The sequence below is a fragment of the Salmo trutta genome, chromosome 3 (genome assembly GCF_901001165.1).
Source record: "Salmo trutta chromosome 3, fSalTru1.1, whole genome shotgun sequence".
Taxonomy (NCBI): domain Eukaryota; kingdom Metazoa; phylum Chordata; class Actinopteri; order Salmoniformes; family Salmonidae; genus Salmo; species Salmo trutta.
The window spans coordinates 5,604,855-5,628,303 of record NC_042959.1 but is presented as its reverse complement, the minus strand read 5'-3'; the positions used below and the strand labels follow the sequence as shown (position 1 = coordinate 5,628,303).

The following is a 23,449-nucleotide window of genomic DNA, read 5'->3' as shown; positions in this document are numbered from 1 at the left end:
GATTATTTCACTTATAATTCACTGTATCACAATTCCAGTGGGTCAGAAGTTTACATACACTAAGTTGACTGTGCCTTTAAACAGCTTGGAAAATTCCTGAAAATTATGTCATGGCTTTAAAAGTTTCTGATAGACTAATTTACATAATTTGAGTCAATTGGAGGTGTACCTGTGGATGTATTTCAAGACCTACCTTCATACTCAGTGCCTCTTTGCTTGACATCATGGGAAAATCAAAATAAATCAGCCAAGACTTTTGCAGACCTCCACAAGTCTGGTTCATCCTTGGGAGCAATTTCCAAACGCCTGAAGGTACCACTTTCATCTTTACAAACAATAGTACGCAAGTATAAAACCCATGGGACCATGCAGCCGTCATACCGCTCAGGGAGGAGACGCGTTATGTCTCCCAGAGATTAACGTACTTTGGTGCTAAAAGTGCAAATCAATCCCAGAACAACAGCAAAGACATCAGTCAGGAAGTTAAAGCTTGGTCACAAATGGGTCTTCCAAATGGACAATGACCCCAAGCATGCTTCCAGAGTTGTGGCAAAATGGCTTAAGGACAACAAAGTCAAGGTATTGGAGTGGCCATCACAAAGCCCTGACCTTAATTCTATAGAACACTTGTGGGCAGAACTACAAAAGAGTTTGCGAGCAAGGAGGTCTAAAAACCTGACTCAGTTACACTAGCTGTCAGGAGGAATGGGCCAAAATTCACCCAACTTATTGTGGGAAGCTTGTGGAAGGCTACCTGAAACGTTTGACCCAAGTTAAACAATTTAAAGGCAATGCTACCAAATACTAATTGAGTGTATGTAAACTTCTGACCCACTGTGAATGTGATGAAATAAATAAAAGCTGAAATAAATCACTCTACTATTATTCTGACATTTCAAATTCTTAAAATAAAGTAGTGATCCTAACTGACCTAAGACAGGGAATTTTTACTAGGATTAAATGTCAGGAATTGTGAAAAACTGGGTTTAAATGTATTTGACTAAGGTGTATGTAAACTTCCGACTTCAACTGTACATAATATTTTGTTAACTAGTAAATAGTAGCTTACAGCAAAGTGTGTTTAAATAATTTCTAACTTGTTAACAATTTCTGCTAGTTAGTTTTTGCTACCATGTGTCACCCCTGATCTGTTTCAACTGTCATTGTGATTGTCTCCACCAACCTGCAGGTGTCACCCGTTCTCCCCATTAGTCCCTGGGTATTTATTCCGGTGTTCCCTGTTTGTCTGTTGCCAGTTCGTCTTGTCTTGTCAACCAGCATGTTTTTCCATGCGCCTGCTTTTTCTTTATTTCTCTTTTGCTAGTCCTCCCGGTTTTCACTGCAGCTAATGTAGAAAGAAAAGCTGTGTACATTTTCAAATACTGTGCCAAATCACATGTGAAGAATGCAACAAAAATGCAGAATCATCTGGCCAAGTGAATAAAGTTCCCTCAGCGCTCACAACAAGCAACCTCTGGCAAAAGTCCCTCTACTTCTAGCCAAGGTGAAAATAATGAATCGGACGTCTTATCGATAGCAACAGCTCATGGTCCTCCTGGAATCAGAATTTTTTTGACTCAATGGAGGAACATAGTCAGAGAAATGCTGATGAATGTCTTGCTCGAGCTGTGTATGCAACTGGTTCACCTCTGATGCTCACAGGCAATGTGTATTGGAATACATTTCTGAATGATCTTCACTCAGCATTCACCCCTCCAACCAGACATGCTTTATCTACTCATTTGCTGAATGCGTAGTTCAACAGAGTTCAAGTGAAGGTCAAGCAAATCATACAGAAAGCATACTGTATTGCAATCATCTCTGATGTGTGGTCGAATGTTTGTGGGCAAGGAATAATTAACTACATCATCTCCACCCCTCAACCAGTATTTTACAAGAGCACAGAAACAAGGGACAACAGACACACCGGTCTCTACATTGCAGATGAGCTGAAGGCAGTCATCAATGACCTTGGACTACAGAAGGTATTTGTACTGGTGACAGACAATGCTGCAAACATGAAGGCTGCTTGGTCTAAAGTGGAGGAGTCCTACCCTCACATCACACCCATTGGCTGTGCTGCTCATGCATTGAATCTGCTCTTCGAGGACATCATGGCACTGAAAACAATGGATAAACTCTACAAGAGAGCAAAGGAAATGGTTAGGTATGTGAAGGGTCCTCAAGTTATAGCAGCAATCTACCTCACCAAGCAAAGTGAGAAGAATAAGAGCACCACATTGAAGCTGCCCAGCAACACCCGTTGGGATGGTGTTGTCATCATGTTTGACAGTCGCCTGGAGGGGAAGGAGTGTCTCCAAGAAATGACCATATCACAGTCTGCCGATATGGACAGCCCCATCAAGAGGATCCTCCTGGATGATGTATTTTGGGAGAGAGTGGTAAGCAGCCTGAAACTCCTGAAACCTATAGCAGTAGCCATTGCAAGGTTTGAGGAAGACAATGCCATCCTGTCTGATGTTCAGACTCTGCTTGCAGATGTAAGAGAAGAAATCCATACCGTCCTGCCCACTTTACTGTTGCTCCAAGCAGAGGAAACTGCAGTTCTGAAATACATTAAAAAGCGTAAAGACTTCTGCCTGAAGCCCATACACGCCGCAGCGTACATGTTGGACCCCAAGTATGCTGGCAAGAGCATCCTGTCTGATGCAGAGATCAACAAGGCCTATGGTGTCATCACTACCACGTTCGCCACCTTGGCCAGGATGAGGGCAAGGTTCTTGGCAGTCTGGCGAAGGACACTTCCAAGCAAGGGCTTTGGGATGGAGATGCAATATGGCAGTCGTGCCAACATATTTCATCAGCCACCTGGGGGAAGGGACTTTGTGGATCTGAGGCTCTTTCCCATGTTGCCTCCATCATCCTCCAAATCCCACCAACATCAGCCGCCTCAGAGCGCAACTGGTCCTTGTTTGGGAACACACACACCAAAGCATGCAACAGGCTGACCAATACAGGGGTTGAAAAATTGGTGGCCATCCGAGCAAAATTGAGGCTTTTTGAGCCTGACAACGAGCCATCCTCAACAAGGTTGGATAGTGACAGTGAAGATAAGGCCTCAGAGTCTGATGTGCAAGAGGTGGACATTGAGGAGGTCCAGGGAGAAGACATGAAAGCCTGAGAGGAAGACAACCAAAGCTTTATTTTCTAGACTATCATTTTACAGATGTATGTTGAAAATGTTTTTTGAGAGATGCGATGGATCATTGGGGATCATTCAATAGTAATTTTCTTTTGTTGTTCAGTGAAATCATCCCATGTGAAAAGTCAACTCATTTAATTAAAGTTCAGTTTGTAACTTCATATTTTTTTTTATTTCTATTGGAAGGATTGAATCATTTGCAATTATGTCTACTTATGATAAGGTAAAAGGTTTATGTTTCTGTCTCCATATGATATGGTAAATATATCCAATGCAAAAAAACATCTACATTTAAATGGCATTAATATTAATTCGTATATATTTCCGTTAATTCCCAAATATTCCCATTAATTCCCATATATTCCCATTAATTCCCACGGAAAGTTTCCACCTCTGAATATTCCCCAAAATGTGCAACCCTACATACAGCTGTGTTGTGCATTGACGTCCACAAATGAAGGGAAAAGGTGAGAGGAGGAATACAACGTGGCTGCTACGAAAGTGAACTGTGTTTATGCGTGATCGGGGGTGTATTCATTCTGCCGATTCTGTTGAAAAACTTTTCTTAAACCGAAGAAAACAAATTGGAGATAAAAATACCTGAATTTGTCCAATAGAAACTCTCGTTTGCAACTGTTGTACTAATGATTGCACCCTAAATAAGCTAGATGCAGGTAAGAGTGTGCAAGGCGGAATTGAATGTGTCACTGTCTGTCCATGTGTCACTGTCTGTCATCTCAAATGTTTCTCTCAACCTGTGTGCACCTACATTGTAAACTTTCAGTCATAGGCTAGGTTGTATCAACCTCATGATGGGTATAGGGAAAATTTGAGTATCATGTAGTAGTCTAAACCTATCGATGTTATATTGAACTGGGTGAATGGAATATGAATGACAGTCATCCAATATGCTGTAATAGAAATAAGGCCACGCTCAAGAGAAAATAAAAATTGTTCTCCCTAATCATAAACGGCACTGACCGACACTGGTTGAGCATCAAGATCACCAATGTGCTGCAGTTACTTTTCAATTTTCATACAAAACATAATCAGTCATTTTCAGGGAGACATGCATTTAATATACTTAGGCGGATGGGGGGTAGTGGCAAGAGAACTGTTGAATACACATATGGTGCATAGAAGAGAGAGAGAGAGAGAGAGAGAGAGAGAGAGAGAGAGAGAGAGAGAGAGAAGTTAAGTTATTTGACTCTTAACAAGCCCCTTACAATGACTATATCGTATAGTTTTGACAATATTGAACATTATTTTTTTGCGCTTGTTGGCTGTACCTGCACCAAAACACCAGTATTTTCCCCTTCAAAGCTTGCTTCTATCTTCTTTTTAAATAGGGAACCAACATGTTATCAACACTTTATTTCCAAGAGTGATCAGAACAATTTTTCTCCTGGCTCTCTTCAGCAGATACATGTTGATCAATATGTTTGAAACATCGAATCGCACTAAAATCACAGTATCGAATTGCAAAACATATATAAATCGTGACAATCGTGAGAATCGCAATACACTACGTGACCAGAAGTATGCTCATCGAACATCTAATTCCAAAATCATGGGTATTAATATGGAGTTGGTCCCCCTTTGCTGCTATAACAGCCTCCACTCTTCTGGGAAGGCTTTCCACTAGATGTTGGAACATTCCTGCTATAACAGCCTCCACTCTTCTGGGAAGGCTTTCCACTAGATGTTGGAACATTTCTGCGGGGGACTTGCTTCTATTCAACCAATAGAGCATTCGTGAGGTCAGGAACTCAGCTTGCTTCCATTCAGCCACTAGAGCATTAGTGAGGTCAGGAACTCAGCTTGCTTCCATTCAGCCACTAGAGCATTAGTGAGGTTGGGAACTGAGGCCAGGTTACTGTTTGTTTAGTACTCTAGGTGTTCCACATACAGAACACTCTGGATAACACCATGGTGCATTGTTACAGCCCACCCTGTTGAGGTATTAGAACTGTACGTTGTTTATCAGATCTGAATGCCACTGTTGACCTTTTGTTATGAATTCAATCTGGTGCTTCGCTTTTCATGAAATAGTTACAATGCATCTGGATTATCTTCGATGCCCAAACTGTTGGTGATGTACTGTAGGGCGAAATCATGCCTAAAAAGACAGGCGTGTATCAAATGTTATTTTACAACATCCATATACTCATTGTAAATCTTTTGACTTGGACATTGCAACTGTCATAAAAAACTTACCCATTTTAGTAATATCGCCCGTGTGACGTGAGTCATTCATAGCTGTGTGTGATTTTCTGCCACACAAATTCCCCTCCAGGGACTAGGGAACTGTGGGGATGGGGATGGAATTCCTCAGGAAATTACAAGTCTGTTCGTGACCTGGCCTGACCTTGTCCCTTCACCCTGTGACCGATAGTTATGTGGGGTCATGTAAGGGACCTTACTTACTGGGGGGTGGGGGGGTGGGGGCTGTCCAGACCTCCTGTCTACCAGGATGATGTGACTGCTGTTCTGTCTCGACAATACTATGCTAGGTGTTAATTCGGCGTGACAGCTCAGTTCTGCTGACATAGCCTCCCGACCATGGATAGAGGAGCCTTATTCTTCTCATCGTCACAGGAGTTTAGCCGTAGCCATGGAGTCAACATGCCCCCCCCCACTATATATTATAATTACAGCCCTGTAGTCTACTACTGAATTGACTTGTTATGCTAATGAACAGTGCAATGCAAATCCTTTCTGCCTGCGAGGGCATGACATGGCTGGGAGTTAATTTGCCTCTGAGTCAAGGGGTCGTGTTATTGATTATAAGAGTGTTTGTTGGGGGGCGAGGGAGTCATGCACAACAAAAATCTGAGGGGGCAAAAAGTGGACGGGACGGGACATGAACCCCTCCTTAGGACCATCTGGCAAAACGCCTCCAGAATATGTTCTATGAGTTAAGATAGGAGACGATGCCAGACACATGCCGGAACCAACCCTATGAACTATGGGTATGTAACCAGTATATGAGAGATCTAGCTGGACTGCCCCGTTAGAGCTCCTGATCGACATGTGTTCTGGGTGCATTGAGTTGGTTGGAACCTCTCCAGCACGCTGATAATAAAAAATGATTAATTTAAGATTGACTTTGAGTGTCCCTGTGTAGAATTTACACGACAATAGTTAGACAAGCTAGCTACTCTTAACTTGATTGATAGCCTGAAATAGCTTCTTGGCAGCTAGTTATGAGGTTGGGAGATTGGGAACCTATCTGGGCTAGCTAAAACCAACTTTATAAAATTGTTAAGTTGCTTGTAGTATTTCAGAGAAAAAACAAACAAACCCCCAAAAAGTCGATCTTATTATTTCTGAGGGGGCATGACTTCTCTGTGTCCCCTATGGGCATGACGCCTGTGTGTGGGGCTGGGAGGTCTCTGACCCACTATAACCCACTCTGACCCACTATGGGCTTGACGCCTGTGTGTGGGCGTTGGGAGGTCTCTGACCCACTATAACCCACTCTGACCCACTATGGGCTTGACGCCTGTGTGTGGGGCTGGGAGGTCTCTGACCCACTATGGGCATGACGCCTCTGTGTGGGCGTTGGGAGGTCTCTGACCCACTATAACCCACTCTGACCCACTATGGGCTTGACGCCTGTGTGTGGGGCTGGGAGGTCTCTGACCCACTATGGGCTTGACGCCTGTGTGTGGGCGTTGGGAGGTCTCTGACCCACTATAACCCACTCTGACCCACTATGGGCTTGATGCCTGTGTGTGGGGCTGGGAGGTCTCTGACCCACTATGGGCATGACGCCTCTGTGTGGGCGTTGGGAGATCTCTGACCCACTATAACCCACTCTGACCCACTATAGGCATGACACTGGAGGACACCACACCGTCCTGAAGGGTACCGTCCTCGAGGACACCACACCCAGGAATCATAATACATTAATTTATTTTGTTGATACCACAAATTAAGAAATAAACTTCACAGTGCTTTCTCTCTCTCTCTCTCTCTCTCTCTCTCTCTCTCTCTCTCTCTGTTCCACTTCAACTGCATAAAGGAAACGGGGGTATGCTCCTCTGCTCATCAATCAGCCTGCGTAGGTATTCTGCATTCGCAACACGTTGAGCACAGCTTGAGATGAGGACCCGCTAATTGAATATTAGATCCGTGATGAACAGCGAACGACATTATAATGGCTTCCAACCTGCATGGGCTGCTTCCCAAAATGCACCCTATCCCCTATTGGGCTCTGGTCACTATATAGGGAACAGGGTGGCATTTGAGACAAATAATGATTTCCTCACATTCTTGGCATTGTTGGTTGTTGTAGATGTGGTACAGACATGTCAACCTACCTAGCGCTCACCACAGGTGTGTCTTTCCCTGCAGCTATTCCATCCCCACTACCTGTTCCACTTATAATAACCCTGACAGGAGAATAGTACACGGTAGTAACCACACAAACACAGCTATCTGGAAATACAGTTGACACGGCAGGTGAGGTCACCCATAGAAATGGCATGAATCTGCTCTCTCAGTATCAAACACAAGTGTATTTTTCTCATTTAAAAGTATATTAGAGGACACCATGAGGAGAGAATGGAGAGAAAGAGACACCATCCCGGAGGACACTGTCCTGGAGGGTACCGTCCTGGAGGACACCACACCGTCCTGGAGGACACCATTCTGGAGCACACAATCCTGGAGGACACCATTCTGGAGCACACCATCCTGGAGGACACCACACCGTCCTGAAGGGTAATGTCCTGGAGGACACCACACCATCCTGGAGGACACCACACCGTCCTGGAGGACACCACACCGTCCTGGAGGACACCACACCATCCTAGAGGACACCACACCATCCTGGAGGACACCACACCATCCTAGAGGAACCCACACCGTCCTGGAGGACACCACACCGTCCTGGAGGACACCACACTGTCCTGGAGGACACTGCACCGTCCTGGAGGGTACCGTCCTGGGGGACACCGTCCGGGAGGACACCACACCGTCCTGAAGGGTACCGTCCTGGATGCCACCACACCATCCTGGAGGACACCACACCATCCTGAAGGGTACCGTCCTGGAGGACACCACACCATCCTGGAGGACACCACACCATCCTGGAGGACACCACACCGTCCTGGAGGACACCATCCTGGAGGACACCACACCATCCTGGAGGACACCACACCATCCTGGAGGGTACCGTCCTGGAGGACACCACACCATCCTGGAGGACACCACACCATCCTGGAGGACACCACACCGTCCTGGAGGACACCACACCGTCCTGGAGGACACCACACCATCCTGGAGGACACCGCACCATCGTTGAGGACACTGCACCGTCCTGGAGGGTACCGTCCTGGGGGAACCCGTCCTGGAGGACACCACACCATCCTGGAGGACACCACACCATCCTGGAGGACACCACACCGTCCTGGAGGACACCACACCGTCCTGGAGGACACCACACCATCCTGGAGGACACCACACCGTCCTGGAGGACACCACACCATCCTGGAGGACACCGTCCTGGAGGACACCGTCCTGGAGGCTACTGTAGTCAACCTGAGGCCACCACATACAGTGGCTTGCAAAAGTATTCATACCCCTTGGAATTTTTCCTTTTTTGTTGCCTTACAACCTGGAATTAAAATGGATTTTTGGGGGGTTTGTATCATTTGATTTACACAACATGCCACTTTGAAGATGCAAAATATTTTTTCTTGCGAAACAAACAAGAAATAAGACAAAAAAACTGAAAACTTGAGCGTACATGACTATTCACCCCCCAAAGTCAATACTTTGTAGAGTCACCTTTTGCAGCAATTACAGCAGCAAGTCTCTTGGGGTATCTCTCTATAAGCTTGGCACATCTAGCCACTGGGATTTTTGCCCATTCTTCAAGGCAAAACTGCTCCAGCTCCTTCAAGCTGGATGGGTTCTGCTGGTGTACAGCAATCTTTAATCATACCACAGATTCTCAATTGGATTGAGGTCTGGGTTTTGACTAGGCCATTCCAAGACATTTAAATGTTTCCCCTTAAACCACTCATGTGTTGTATTAGCAGTATGCTTAAGGTCGTTGTCCTGCTGGAAGGTGAACCTCCATCCCAGTCTCAAATCTCTGGAAGACTGAAACAGGTTTCCCTCAAGAATTTCCCTGTATTTAGCGCCATCTGACCAGAGTACCTTCTTCATTATGTTTGGGGAGTCTCCCACATGCCTTTTGGCAAACACCAAACATGTTTGCTTAATTTTTTCTTTAAGCAATGGCTTTTTCTGGCCACTCTCCGTAAAGCCCAGCTCTGTGGAGTGTACGGCTTGAAGTGGTCCTATGGACAGATCCTCCAATCTCCCCTGTGGAGCTTTGCAGCTCCTTCAAGGTTATCTTTGGTCTCTTGTTGCCTCTCTGATTAATGCCTCCTTGTCTGGTCCATGAGTTTTGGCAGATGTTTTGTGGTGCCATATTCTTTCCATTTTTTAATAATGGATGTAATGGTGCTCTGTGGGATGTTCAAAGTTTCAGATATTTTTTATAACCCAACCCTGATCTGTACTTCTCCACAACTTTGTCCCTGACCTGTTTGGAGAGCTCCTTGGTCTTCATGGTGTCGCTTGCTTGGTTGTGCCCCTTGCTTAGTGGTGTTGCAGACTCTGGGGCCTTTCAGAACAGGTGTATATATACTGAGATGTGACAGAGGTGGACTTTGTTTAACTAATTATATGTCTTTTGGAGGTAATTGGTTGCACCAGATCTTATTTAGGGGTTTCATAGCAAAGGGGGTGAGTACATATACACGCACCACTTTTCAGTTGTCGTTTTCTTTTTTTTTGCAAGTAATTTGTTTCCATTTCACTTCACCAATTTGGACCATTTTGTGTATGTCAATTACATGAAATCCAAATAATAATACATTTAAATTCCAGGTTGTAATGCAACAAAATAGGAAAAACACCAAGGGGGTGAATACTTTTGCAAGGCACTGTAGGCTACAACATATGCAACAGATATTCAGAGCATAGCTTGGAGAGGCTAAAAAGTCCATGTACAATTTAATATGAATAATGAACAGAACATTTGAAGCACATCGTGATACATCCTAGCCTGGTCTCAGAAATATTTGGCATGAGAAGGAGTTGGCATGATAGCACAAACAGACTGGCACTCAGGCTAGATACGTACTTATTGGTGTATTTAAAACGTAATTCCTGACAGGAAGCTTCTTCAGTTATCCAGCATCAACACACTGACATGCAAAGCTGAAAAAACAACATGCTAGACCACATGCTGTTTACAGGCTTCTTGCCTTCTTACGTACAGATAAGGGTGGCCTGCCGCCATGCCTTCTTACGTACAGATAAGGGTGGCCTGCCGCCATGCCTTCTTACGTACAGATAAGGGTGGCCTGCCGCCATGCCTTCTAACGTACAGATAAGGGTGGCCTGCCGCCATGCCTTCTAACGTACAGATAAGGGTGGCCTGCCGCCATGCCTTCTTACGTACAGATAAGGGTGGCCTGCCGCCATGCCTTCTTACGTACAGATAAGGGTGGCCTGCCGCCATGCCTTCTAACGTACAGATAAGGGTGGCCTGCCGCCATGCCTTCTAACGTACAGATAAGGGTGGCCTGCCGCCATGCCTTCTTACGTACAGATAAGGGTGGCCTGCCGCCATGCCTTCTTACGTACAGATAAGGGTGGCCTGCCGCCATGCCTTCTAACGTACAGATAAGGGTGGCCTGCCGCCATGCCTTCTAACGTACAGATAAGGGTGGCCTGCCGCCATGCCTTCTAACGTACAGATAAGGGTGGCCTGCCGCCATGCCTTCTAACGTACAGATAAGGGTGGCCTGCCGCCATGCCTTCTTACGTACAGATAAGGGTGGCCTGCCGCCATGCCTTCTAAATGCCACATTCTGACTTAACAGCTAACTTTCATCATCTGCTGAGAGACAGACAGCTACTTCCTCACAATGGGTTTCCTATAGTTTGTAGACAAAAGGTTGTGTTCTAAATTGGCACCGTATTCCCTATGTAGTGCACTATTTTTGAGAAGTACCCGGGTGTGGGCCCTGGTCAAATGTAGTGCACTACATAGGGAATAGGGTGCCGTTGGAGACGTAAAGACAGACAGTCATCTCTGAGCAGCACCTGTCATTGAAACTGAAGTCACTAGGATCTCCCTGGGCAAACAAAGGATATGACAAACGGCTCTGATGACAACTGTTCGTTGACCGGCGCTAGCCTGGGCAGGGTTAGAAACGTGACACGTTGAAACTTTTCTGAAGCGTGTATAATCTATAACCAAATACGATGTGTGTCTATCCTGCTCTTATAAACCATAACTAACACCACCGTAAACATAGACGCAACACAAGTCTTAAAAAGGAGCACACCGCACCTTATTGGTTAAACACACTGGACATTTTGTAATGGCTCTATGGTTCTGTCCTAAATGACACTATATCCCCATATCAGCCAAGGAATAGGTTATTGGGTTAATAATTATACTCCAGACAGAGATACAGAGATGACAGCTCTCCTTGTAGGTAATTGATAAATGACTGTGACAGCTGTATTTGCCTAGCTAACAGCAATGTCTACTGTCTAGCAGCTCTATAGTGTATTCCCAGAGAGAGAGGTCTCATTAACCACTGATGCCACATGAAGACATCACTAGTGGAGGATGGCAAGTTGGCAACAGTTAGAGTTCCTATTCCCTATGTAGTGCACTACTTTTGACCAGGGCCCATAGGGAATAGGGAGCTATTTGGGATGCAGCCTAAAAGGATGGACCTCCACTGGGAGTTGAGAGTTGAGAGTCACAAACTGTTATATGACATGACTTGTAGTGCCAGATAGAACAGGTTATTACAGAGGTCATCCTTAGAGCAGCACCAGTCCAGCAACCAGGACCAGTCCAGCAACCAGCACCAGTCCAGCAAACAGGACCAGTCCAGCAACCAGCACCAGTCCAGCAACCAGCACCAGTCCAGCAACCAGCACCAGTCCAACAACCAGGACCAGTCCAGCACCAGTCCAACAACCAGGACCAGTCCAACAACCAGGACCAGTCCAGCAACCAGCACCAGTCCAGCAACCAACATCAGTCCAGCACCAGTCCAGCAACCAGCACCAGTCCAGCAACCATCACCAGTCCAACAACCAGGACCAGTCCAGCACCAGTCCAGCAACCAGCACCAGTCCAGCAACCAGGACCAGTCCAGCAACCAGAACCAGTCCAGCAACCAGCACCAGTCCAGGAACCAGCACCAGTCTAGCAACCAGCACCAGTCCAACAACCAGCACCAGTCCAACAACCAGGACCAGTCCAGCAACCAGCACCAGTCCAGCACCAGTCCAGCAACCAGCACCAGTCCAACAACCAGCACCAGTCCAATAACCAGCACCAGTCCAGCAACCAGCACCAGTCCAGCAACCAGCACCAGTCCAATAACCAGGACCAGTCCAGCAACCAAGACCAGTCCAACAACCAGCACCAGTCCAGCCCCAGTCCAGTGTCCAGCACCAGTCCAGCAAACAGGTACCAGTCCAACAACCAGCACCAGTCCAACAAACAGGACCAGTCCAGCAACCAGGACTAGTCCAGCACCAGTCCAGCACTAGTCCAGCAACCAGGACCAGTCCAACAACCAGGACCAGTCCAGAAACCAGGAGCAGTCCAGAAACCAACCAAAACGTTTGGAACACCAGACACAAAGCAGGGGTTCAAATCCCCTTGTCCTACCTAGCGTCCAAAGAGGTTACAATGAATGTATGTGTTGTTGCATACCACACAGCCAGTCTCACCAAATTGGTATAGAATATCAAATGCTATGTCTATTATAAAATATAGGCTACCCATAGTAGACTAATCCAGAATTGATACAATGGCCATATGGAGGACCTACGACTACTACTATTCAGTAGGATTGAATATGGTACTGTAGTAACTTCTTCACTATGAATATTATTTAATGATTTAATGTTGACCTACTATGTTGGAGATTTGAAGGCACTTTTGGCTCCATGGTGTGACGTTTATACTGGAGTGGTCACATGTTTAATATTTGAGTCTGACACAGATGCTCTGTGTGTAGGTTAGAGTCCGCGTAATAACACATTCACCCACATCGGCTAATATATTGGGTTCACACATTCTTTAAACACAGCATGATTGTAATTGCTATAATTATTTATCTGTTTCGGAATATGATCATTTTAGATCCATGACGCATTTACGTGTGCGTATTTCCTCCATCTCCATGCGTCCTCCAGACCTTATAAACGGTTAAAGCACATAGGCTATTCAACATAATAGGAATAAGGGACTGTAAATAAAAAATAGTAACCCAGCCTACCTCGAACTCTTGCAGACAGTGACAGCCCGCGGTCGGATGACTTGACTTGTTGTGGTGACAACAGTAACGGATACAGAAACACTTTGCAGCCTCTCAATTCTGGTGCTGATCTCCGAAGTTTTCACCAGCAGTAGATGCCAGAGAGCGCGCGCTCTTACGTCTCTCTCATTATCACATTTCCAAAATTTAAAACACGTACATTGTTCAACTTATTTTGTAGCCTATCGGTTGATTAAACCTTTACCGTTGATATATGTTCAAGTACACTAACTAGGACTACTAACTAGCCTACTGGTTATCGTGCTCTGACTCGCTACTTGCGTCCCAAAACTAAAGCGCTTCCCAGAGGACACGTGATTAACCCACCCGGAATAGCTCTCATTCCGGCAGATGGGATCAATTACACCGTACTGCTGCCTCGAGCTAGAGCTGCCTCGTTTCCCCTCGGTGCAAACATATCTCCTATCATTATCTCTACGGTTCTAATACAGCCTAATACGTTATATCTCTTTCAAAGCGGTGTTAAAGAACAGTGCCGTGAATGTCATGTTGCGCGCCTTGCACAGTACAGGGTTTTTTCTTTGGAATGTCAAACCATCATCACTGAGGGGGATTTATATCGTCTCATTAGGCTCTCACGTAACATTTACATTTACATTTTAGTAATTTCGCTCTTATCCAGAGCGACTTACAGTAGTTTAGCGCGTAGATGTTGTGTGTGTGTGTGTGTGTGTGTGTGTGTGTCGCACTCTACCATTCATGTACTCCAACATGTACTGATTGTCAAGTCAGATCGATTAGGGAGATAAATCAGTTTTTGTAGATGCCGTTTTATCAACTCGCGTTTCTAAAATTGCAAAACATCTTCTACTCTTGGAAATGGGCCAGGATACATCATCTTGAGAATTTCCTTTCAGAGGCATATTCACAAGAGGATTAGCTGTTCTCTCTTTTCAATAGTTTGGCGGAACAACAATCCCCATATCAAAATGCTGCTACAGAAAATAAAAAAATAAAAAATGTAATTGAAGAGCCTGAGAAAATGAATGGGAGAGACATTTAGAGCAAACACTCAGGATGCTAGATGAATTCAGAATGTATTTTTCTATTCAATAAGACGAGTTGCCATGGTTCTGTAGAAAAGACAGTTGGATGCATTCCAAATTGGCACATATCTCTGACAAAGTGCACTACTTATGCCCATGAGAAATATAGGGAAAGGGGTGCCATTTGGGGCACAGTATTTGGCAGCTCCTTGAGATTGGCATGCCTCTCTTCTTGTTAATGTGATGGCTCAGAGACTGGGCTTTGACCAGATGAAGCATTAAAGGGCATCAGAATTACAGCAGAGTATAAAGCACAAATCCATTAGTTATGCCTTGACATTTCTCACACAAACATGTATATTGATGGCACAAACACACACACACACACACACACACACACACACACACACACTTAGAGAGAGAGAGACAGAATTTGCCTGACAATGGCATAGTGGTCTCGTGATGGCTGCTATTCCCCATTAACCAAGCATTGGATCAGTATTGATTATGGATTATGTTGTGTGTGTGTGTGTGTGTGTGTGTGTGTGTGTGTGTGTGTGTGTGTGTGTGTGTGTGTGTGCGTGCGTGCGTGCGTGCGTGCGTGCGTGTGTGCATGCCTATGTCTGAATTTATAATGAACACAAATATAAATGCAACATTCAACAATTTTTATGATTTTACTGAGTTACAGTTTATATAAGGAAATCTGTCAATTTAAATAAATAAATGAGGCCCTAATCTATGGATTTCACATAACTTGGCAGGGGCACAGCCATGGGTGGGTCTGGGAGGGCGTAGGCCCACCCACTTGGGAGCCAATCATAAAGAGTTTTTCCCCCACAAAAGGTCTTTGTTACAGACACAAATACTCCTCAGTTTCATCAGCTGTCCGGGTGGCTGGTCTCAGACGATTCCGCAGGTGAAGAAGCCAGATTACGAGGTCCTGGTCTGGCGTGGTTAGACTTGGTCTGCGGTTGTGAGGCCAGTTGAACGTATTGACAAATTCTCTAAAACAAGGTTGGAGGCGGCTTATGGTAGAGAAATGAACATTCAATTCTCTGGCAACAGCTCTGGTGGACATTCCTGCAGTCAGCATGCCAATTGTGACAAATCTGCACATTTTAGAGTGGCCTTTTATTTCCCCAAGCACAAGGTGCAACTGTGTAATGATCAGGCTGTTTATTCACCTGCCACACCTGTCAGGTGGACAGATTATCTTGGCATAGGAGAAATGCTTGCTAACAGGGATGTAAACAAATTTGTGCACACAATTTGAGAGAAATAAGCTTTTTTTCTTCTGTGATGTTTTATTTCAGCTCATGAAACATGGGATCAGTAATTTACATGTTGCATTTATATTTTTGTACAGTATATATATTTTGCAATGTCCTTCAGAATGACTTTTCCAAGCACTGGAGATTGATAGTTTTTTTCTCCATTCAACATGTTGAACCAAGACAACTCTACAGCACAGTGCCTCAACACATAGAAACAAGACAACTCTACAGCACAGTGCCTCAACACATAGAAACAAGACAACTCTACAGCACAGTGCCTCAACACATAGAAGCAAGACAACTCTACAGCACAGTGCCTCAACACATAGAAACAAGACAACTCTACAGCACAGTGCCTCAACACATAGAAACAAGACAACTCTACAGCACAGTGCCTCAACACATAGAAACAAGACAACTCTACAGCACAGTGCCTCAACACATAGAAGCAAGACAACTCTACAGCACAGTGCCTCAACACATAGAAACAAGACAACTCTACAGCACAGTGCCTCAACACATTGAACTCAGACCAACTGGACCCCGGTAGTGTGATTGAAATGAGGCTGGAGAAGGGCAAGCTGATGAGCATGCTAGCTAGCATGTGAAGTGTGAAATGTGTCTGCTTTGTCAGGACACACACACACAGACAGAGACTTGTGCCCATAGCTCACACCATCACACGCATGTTTATGCAGGAAGTGGGGTAATTGGGGTCCCTGGGGCTGAGCGGAGTGGAGCGAGGCTATAGCAGGACTGTGGAAGATGGGAGGTGGCAGGAGCTTCTCTCATGCTACTGTGTATGAAATTATAAACAAGCAGGTACCCCTCGAGACATAGGCTGCATCCCAAATAGCACCCTATTCCCTATGGGCCCTGATCAAAAGAAATGAACTATATAGGGAGAGTAGGGTTCCACTTGGGACGCAGGAATAGCTAACTCCCTCTACTCTCTCTGCTTAGCCTAGTCAAGCCACTTCAGAACAGAAAGCCAGACAGAGGACAGGATAGGAGAGGAGAGCCCACATTGAAATCCCACTGCTGCCATTTGGTGGTTTGATGTGTTCAATGTGGCATTGTTGTTAACTAACGGTCAGAGTGTTATCCAGTTCCATGTATTGTCACTGGAGATATGACAACAGCATGATCTTGTCACGACTTCCGCCGAAGTCGGCTCTTCTCCTTGTTCGGGCGGCATTACCGGCTTTCTAGCCATCACCGCTCCATTTTTCATTGTTCCATTTGTTTTGTCTTGTTCCCTGCACACCTGGTTTTCATTCCCCAATCACACTACATGTATTTATTCCTCTGTTCCCCCTCATGTCTTTGTGTGTGATTGTTTTGTGTTATGTGTCATTTTTGAGCGCTATTTCTGGTGTGCGTTTATTCCGTGTTTTTTATCACGAGGTATGTTTATTTGTTTGTACTTTATTATTGTGACTGTTTGTGCGTTTTTGCACTTTGGCATATTGGATGGAGGTTTCGACGCAGTCACGTCCGTCTGTTGGTTTCTCCTGCCGTAATAAAGTGTACGCCTGTTCACAACTCTCTGCTCTCCTGCACCTGACTCCTCCACCAGTACACACACACCTGACTCCTCCACAAGTACACACACACCTGACTCCTCCACCAGTACACACACACCTGACTACGCTCGCAGTACACACACACCTGACTCCACTCCCAGTACACACACACCTGACTCCACTCCCAGTACACACACACCTGACTCCACTCCCAGTACACACACACCTGACTCCGCTCCCAGTACACACCTGACTCCGCTCCCAGTACACACCTGACTCCTCTCCCAGTACACACACACCTGACTCCTCTCCCAGTACACACACACCTGACTCCTCTCCCAGTACACACCTGACTCCTCTCCCAGTACACACCTGACTCCGCTCCCAGTACACACACACCTGTCTCCGCTCCCAGTACACACACACCTGACTCCACTCCCAGTACACACACACCTGACTCCACTCCCAGTACACACACACCTGACTCCGCTCCCAGTACACACACACCTGACTCCGCTCCCAGTACACACCTGACTCCTCTCCCAGTACACACCTGACTCCGCTCCCAGTACACACACACCTGTCTCCGCTCCCAGTACACACACACCTGACTCCACTCCCAGTACACACACACCTGACTCCACTCCCAGTACACACACACCTGACTCCGCTCCCAGTACACACACACCTGACTCCTCTCCCAGTACACACCTGACTCCTCTCCCAGTACACACACACCTGACTCCTCTCCCAGTACACACACACCTGACTCCTCTCCCAGTACACACCTGACTCCTCTCCCAGTACACACCTGACTCCTCTCCCAGTACACACACACCTGACTCCGCTCCCAGTACACACCTGACTCCACTCCCAGTACACACCTGACTCCACTCCCAGTACACACCTGACTCCGCTCCCAGTACACACCTGACTCCGCTCCCAGTACACACACACCTGACTCCGCTCCCAGTACACACACACCTGACTCCACTCCCAGTACACACACACCTGACTCCGCTCCCAGTACACACACACCTGACTCCGCTCCCAGTACACACACACCTGACTCCTCTCCCAGTACACACCTGACTCCTCTCCCAGTACACACCTGACTCCTCTCCCAGTACACACCTGACTCCGCTCCCAGTACACACACACCTGACTCCGCTCCCAGTACACACACACCTGACTCCGCTCCCAGTACACACACACCTGACTCCTCTCCCAGTACACACCTGACTCCTCTCCCAGTACACACCTGACTCCTCTCCCAGTACACACACACCTGACTCCTCTCCCAGTACACACCTGACTCCGCTCCCAGTACACACACACCTGACTCCTCTCCCAGTACACACCTGACTCCGCTCCCAGTACACACACCTGACTCCTCTCCCAGTACACACCTGACTCCGCTCCCAGTACACACACACCTGACTCCTCTCCCAGTACACACACACCTGACTCCTCTCCCAGTACACACACACCTGACTCCGCTCCCAGTACACACACACCTGACTCCGCTCCCAGTACACACCTGACTCCGCTCCGAGTACACACAACATTGACAGATCTGGTGTTTTGGATGGACAGCACAGTGTTGGGGTTGCTAGGTGATGGTTGTTGTTGCATGTGGAAAGGGGAACTAATTCTGGGTCAAGACCCATGTGTCAGAAGCCTGGGGATGCTCATTTTGGACGATCTGGTTTTTGTGTTGCTGACTGTGTGATGTTTGTTGTTGCTCTTTGGAAAGGAAACACATTCCGGTGGAGACCCAGCAGGAGAGGAGTGGGTCTATTAGGAGTCTCCGGATGCTCGTTTCAGGGAGCTGTTGTTCCAAATTAATCACAGAAGACTAAGAACGTTGAAGGATTCAAAGTGAACGTTGTCCTTTCGGGATTTGTATGTATTTTATTTTCTATTTTTTTTGTGCTGCCATGCCTTTGCCATAAACAGAATGTCAGACTGGGCCTCTGGCCTAACTGAAGCATTCAACCAGACCACAGACCCTCCATATCTACTGGAGCCAGCTCTATTCTATACATTGTTGAGAGATTAATATGCTTGAGATAAGCAGGAAATCTGGGAATCCTCCAACCAATATTTCTGGAAAACCTGGGCATTTTTGGGAAAGTTACCAGCATTTTTCAACCCTAACCTTTCCCCTCAGACGAACTATCTATAGGATATCTCATCTTTAAGATAAGCACCTGGCTTTTTAAAGTTAAATTATATCTGACGTATCGCTCTAATTTACATATCGATTAAGGCACTTACAGTCATTAGTAATTAAAAGGTTGATAAATGTTTAATAAGAAAAGGCTAACCGGTCCGTGCCTGGGACTGAGTAAATATGGATGAGGAGGATGGGACACGGTGCCTAATTACTAGCTGTTACTAGGTAACGTTAACCCTCCTTTTAGAAGTTGTTTATGGTGAGGGTTTAAAGTTTAAAGTCCATTTATAGACATTAGCCAGATAGCTAAGGCACTTAAAGGGGAATTTCACCCTGGCTTTGCCACGGCGTATAGTCATTAACATACTAACAACATTACGTTTTATCATCAACATCACAATTATCCAAACCACAAGTTACAACTACCACATTTTCATTTCACTGGTAGAATCAGGAAGGTTGAACTTTAACTGTGCATTCGTTTGCTCATAGTGGCTCATAGTGAACCACAAAGTCCGGCACTTATAGCGAATGCAGATACTGACTGCTAAGGTAGATGGGGCATGCCCACAAACTTGAACGTTGACATTGTGTACTTTTAATGAACAACACACAGGAATCTCAGATCTTCTGTAGGCAAGATTTTTTTTCTCGACAATGTTTGTTTTTCACTAACGTTTATCGTTATGCCTGGCTGTGCTAATTACAAACAAGCGTGAAAATTAGTTATCATTCACCGTTCTGCCAGTGACTTGCGGCTATCAAGAATGATGAGCCTTACAGTGAGCAAAGATTATAAGAGTGATTTTCAGGCTGAACTGATGGGGGATCCATTTCGACGACAACTGAGAAGTGATGCAATATCATAGATTTTTTTTTACCCTTTCAAAACCATCAGCTAAATCCATCAGCTAAATCATATCGCTATCTTTTTTTGGTATGCACACTGTCAATCGATTTCTAGACTGGTGACTACCTTCAGCAGAGTAAACCTGTTTGTTTGTTCGTTCTATCTTTGACTGATGTTAGCTAACGTAAGCTAGTTAAGAGTAGCTCAATCTGGTAACCATCTATTCCACTCTTGCCTGGAAAACACTCAGTTACTAGAAATATAATTGTTGAAATAGCTAACTCACTCTCTGTGTATTGGTAACATTAGCGATGATGCTTGTGTGTATATTGTCTATGGTTGGTTAGTTGGTTCTCAACAATCTTGCTGCCAATTTAGCGAGGCTGGTTAGCTAACAGCAAGTAGACAATATTGAAATGTCCACTTTAGGTATGGTAAGCTAACCAGATTAATAGAGATCAACTCAATTAGTGGGATGGTTAAATTGTGTATTGTTGTGTATTTTGTTGTAGGTGGTACAGAATCTAATTCCACCAACCCCTAGCTCTACACAAGGTGAAGGTAAGTTGGCCAAAATATTTACAAGCAGATGGCTAAGATAGCTCAATTTACAGTAAGTGTCACATCCTCATCCTAGTAAGATGTCATTTTCTATAGTAGAGTAGGTCATTGCGTGACAGGGGGTGTTTTGTGTTTTTCTAGGTTTTCTATTTCAATGTTTAGTTCTAGTTTTTCTATTTCTATGTTGAGGTTGTTTGGGGTTGATCTCCAATTGGAGGCAGCTGGTCCTCGTTGCCTCTGATTGGAGATCATATTTAAGTAGGGGTTTTTTCTTCCTGGGTTTTTGTGGGTAGTTGTTTTCCGTTTTGTATGTGTTACCTGACGGAACTGTTGGTGGTTGTTTTGTTGTTTTTGTTAAGTGTTTCATTAATAAAGTAAATATGAGCACTCTCCACGCTGCGCCTTGGTCCCCTTTAGACAACCCGCGTTACAGTAAGCATGGTACAAACATGAATTTGTACGGCCCAGTACATCACTGGGGCCAAGCTTCCTACAATCCAGGAGCTATATAATACTGTCAGTGGTGTCAGATGAAAGCCCATAAAATTGTCAGAGACTCCAGTCACCCAAGTCATTGACTGTTTTCTCTGCTACCGCACAGCAAGCGGTACCGAAGCGCCAACTCTAGAACCAAAAGGCTCCTTAAATTAACAGCTTCTAACCCCAAGCCATAAGACTGTTGAACAAATCAAATGGCCACCAGACTATTACATTGACCCCCCCCCCTCCATTTGTTTTGTACACTGCTGCTACTCGTTGTTTATTATCTATGCATAGTCACTTCACCCCTACCTATATGTACAAATGACCTCTAACCTGTACCCCCACACACTGACTCGGTACCGGTACCCCCTGTATATAGCCTCGTTATTGTGTTACTTTTTATATTTTTTTACTTTATTTGGTAAATATTTTCTTAACTCTTCTTGAACTGCACTGTTGGTTAAGGGCTTGTAAGTAAGCATTTCACGGTAAGGTCTACACTTGTTGTATTCGGCGCGTGTGACAAATAAAGTTTGATTTGATTTGAATTTGGTAGTGTTTGTATGGTTTGGGTATGTGTTATGGGGTTGCAGGTGATTAGAGGTAGCCTGAGGACTACAAAGTACCTTCCAGACCATGTCATCAATTTAGTCTACCCCTCTTCTCTTTTTACCTTTTCTCTTTGTAAAACTCTGGTTTTCTGGAGTCATTCCACATGGCCCGGCTGAAAAATATTCCAAAGCATGAGAGAGCGGACACACCTTGCAATTATGGAGCACAACAAGAAACCAGCAAGGGACAATGAAAGGTATCAAATCAAGACTCTGTAGCAGTAATGACACAACCACCTCATTCTTCTCTCTGCAGATTCTCAAAACACAATACAAAGACATGTCTTACATAAGTCCCCTGCAAATGGCTACTACTCTGTAAACCCAGACATTTAAATAGACTGATTTATCTGATTGTGGGCAACTCAATATTGGTGTTGTGCTAAATTGACACTTCTTTGTGACTACAATGTTTATTTAATTTTTGAGTGCACAGAACTTTCTTTGTATTATTGAAGTGACCTGCATAACAGGTTTTAAATTAAGGAGGCTTGTGATATTTGTTTTTGCAAGAAGTAAACCCAATGAGTTTGTAGCCGTTTGACACTAAAAGTTAACAGACGTCATCAACGTGGGAAACGTGCTGTACGTCCTTTGTAAAATGTTAAATGAACATGGCAGTCTTCGGTTATAAAAGTTGATAGCTTGCTAACTTTTATGATTTTTGCGAATAGTCGTCTGATGTATTGGAGAATCTTAAAACGTGGAAAGAAGAAAACATGATGGAATTGATCTTTTGTTAAGTATAATCATAGATTTCACAAGTAGTTTGTTTTCAAGTCCACAACTGTGAATACAGTTGAAGTCGGAAGTTTACATACACTTAGGTTGGAGTCATTAAAACTCATTTTTCAACCACTCCACAAATGTCTTGTTAACAAACTATAGTTTTGGCATGTCGGTTAGGACATATACTTTGTGCATGACACAAGTCATTTTTCCAACAATTGTTTACAGACAGATTATTTCACTTAAAATCCACTGTATCACAATTCCAGTGGGTCAGAAATGTAAATACACTAAATTGACTGTGCCTTTAAACAGCTTGGAAAATTGCAGAAAATGATGTCATGGCTTTAAAAGCTTCTGATAGGCTAATTGACATGATTTGAGTCAATTGGAGGTGTACCTGTGGATGTATTTCAAGGCCTACCTTCAAACTCAGTGCCTCTTCGCTTGACATCATGGGAAAATCAAAAGAAATCAGCCAAGACCTTGTAGACCTCCACAAGTCTGGTTCATCCTTGGGAGCAATTTCCAAACGCCTGAAGGTACCACGTTCATCTGTACAAGCTATAGCTAGCAAGTATAAACACCATGGGACTACACATCCGTCATACCGCTCAGGAAGGAGACACGTTCTGTCACCTAGAGATGAACATACTTTGATGCGAAAAGTGCAAATCAATC

General features: G+C 44.9%; 1 protein-coding gene across 1 annotated transcript in view; it reads right to left on the bottom strand.

Moving 5' to 3' along the window:
* The window catches only part of LOC115166856 (probable E3 ubiquitin-protein ligase MID2), a 264,554-nt gene extending 250,709 nt beyond the window's left edge, over positions 1-13,845 (bottom strand). Inside the window, exon 1 of the mRNA XM_029720754.1 lies at positions 13,507-13,845. The gene's annotated coding sequence lies outside the window, so the exon portion shown is untranslated. The remainder of the gene's footprint in view (positions 1-13,506) is intronic.
* Between the last annotated feature and the right edge of the window lie 9,604 nt (positions 13,846-23,449).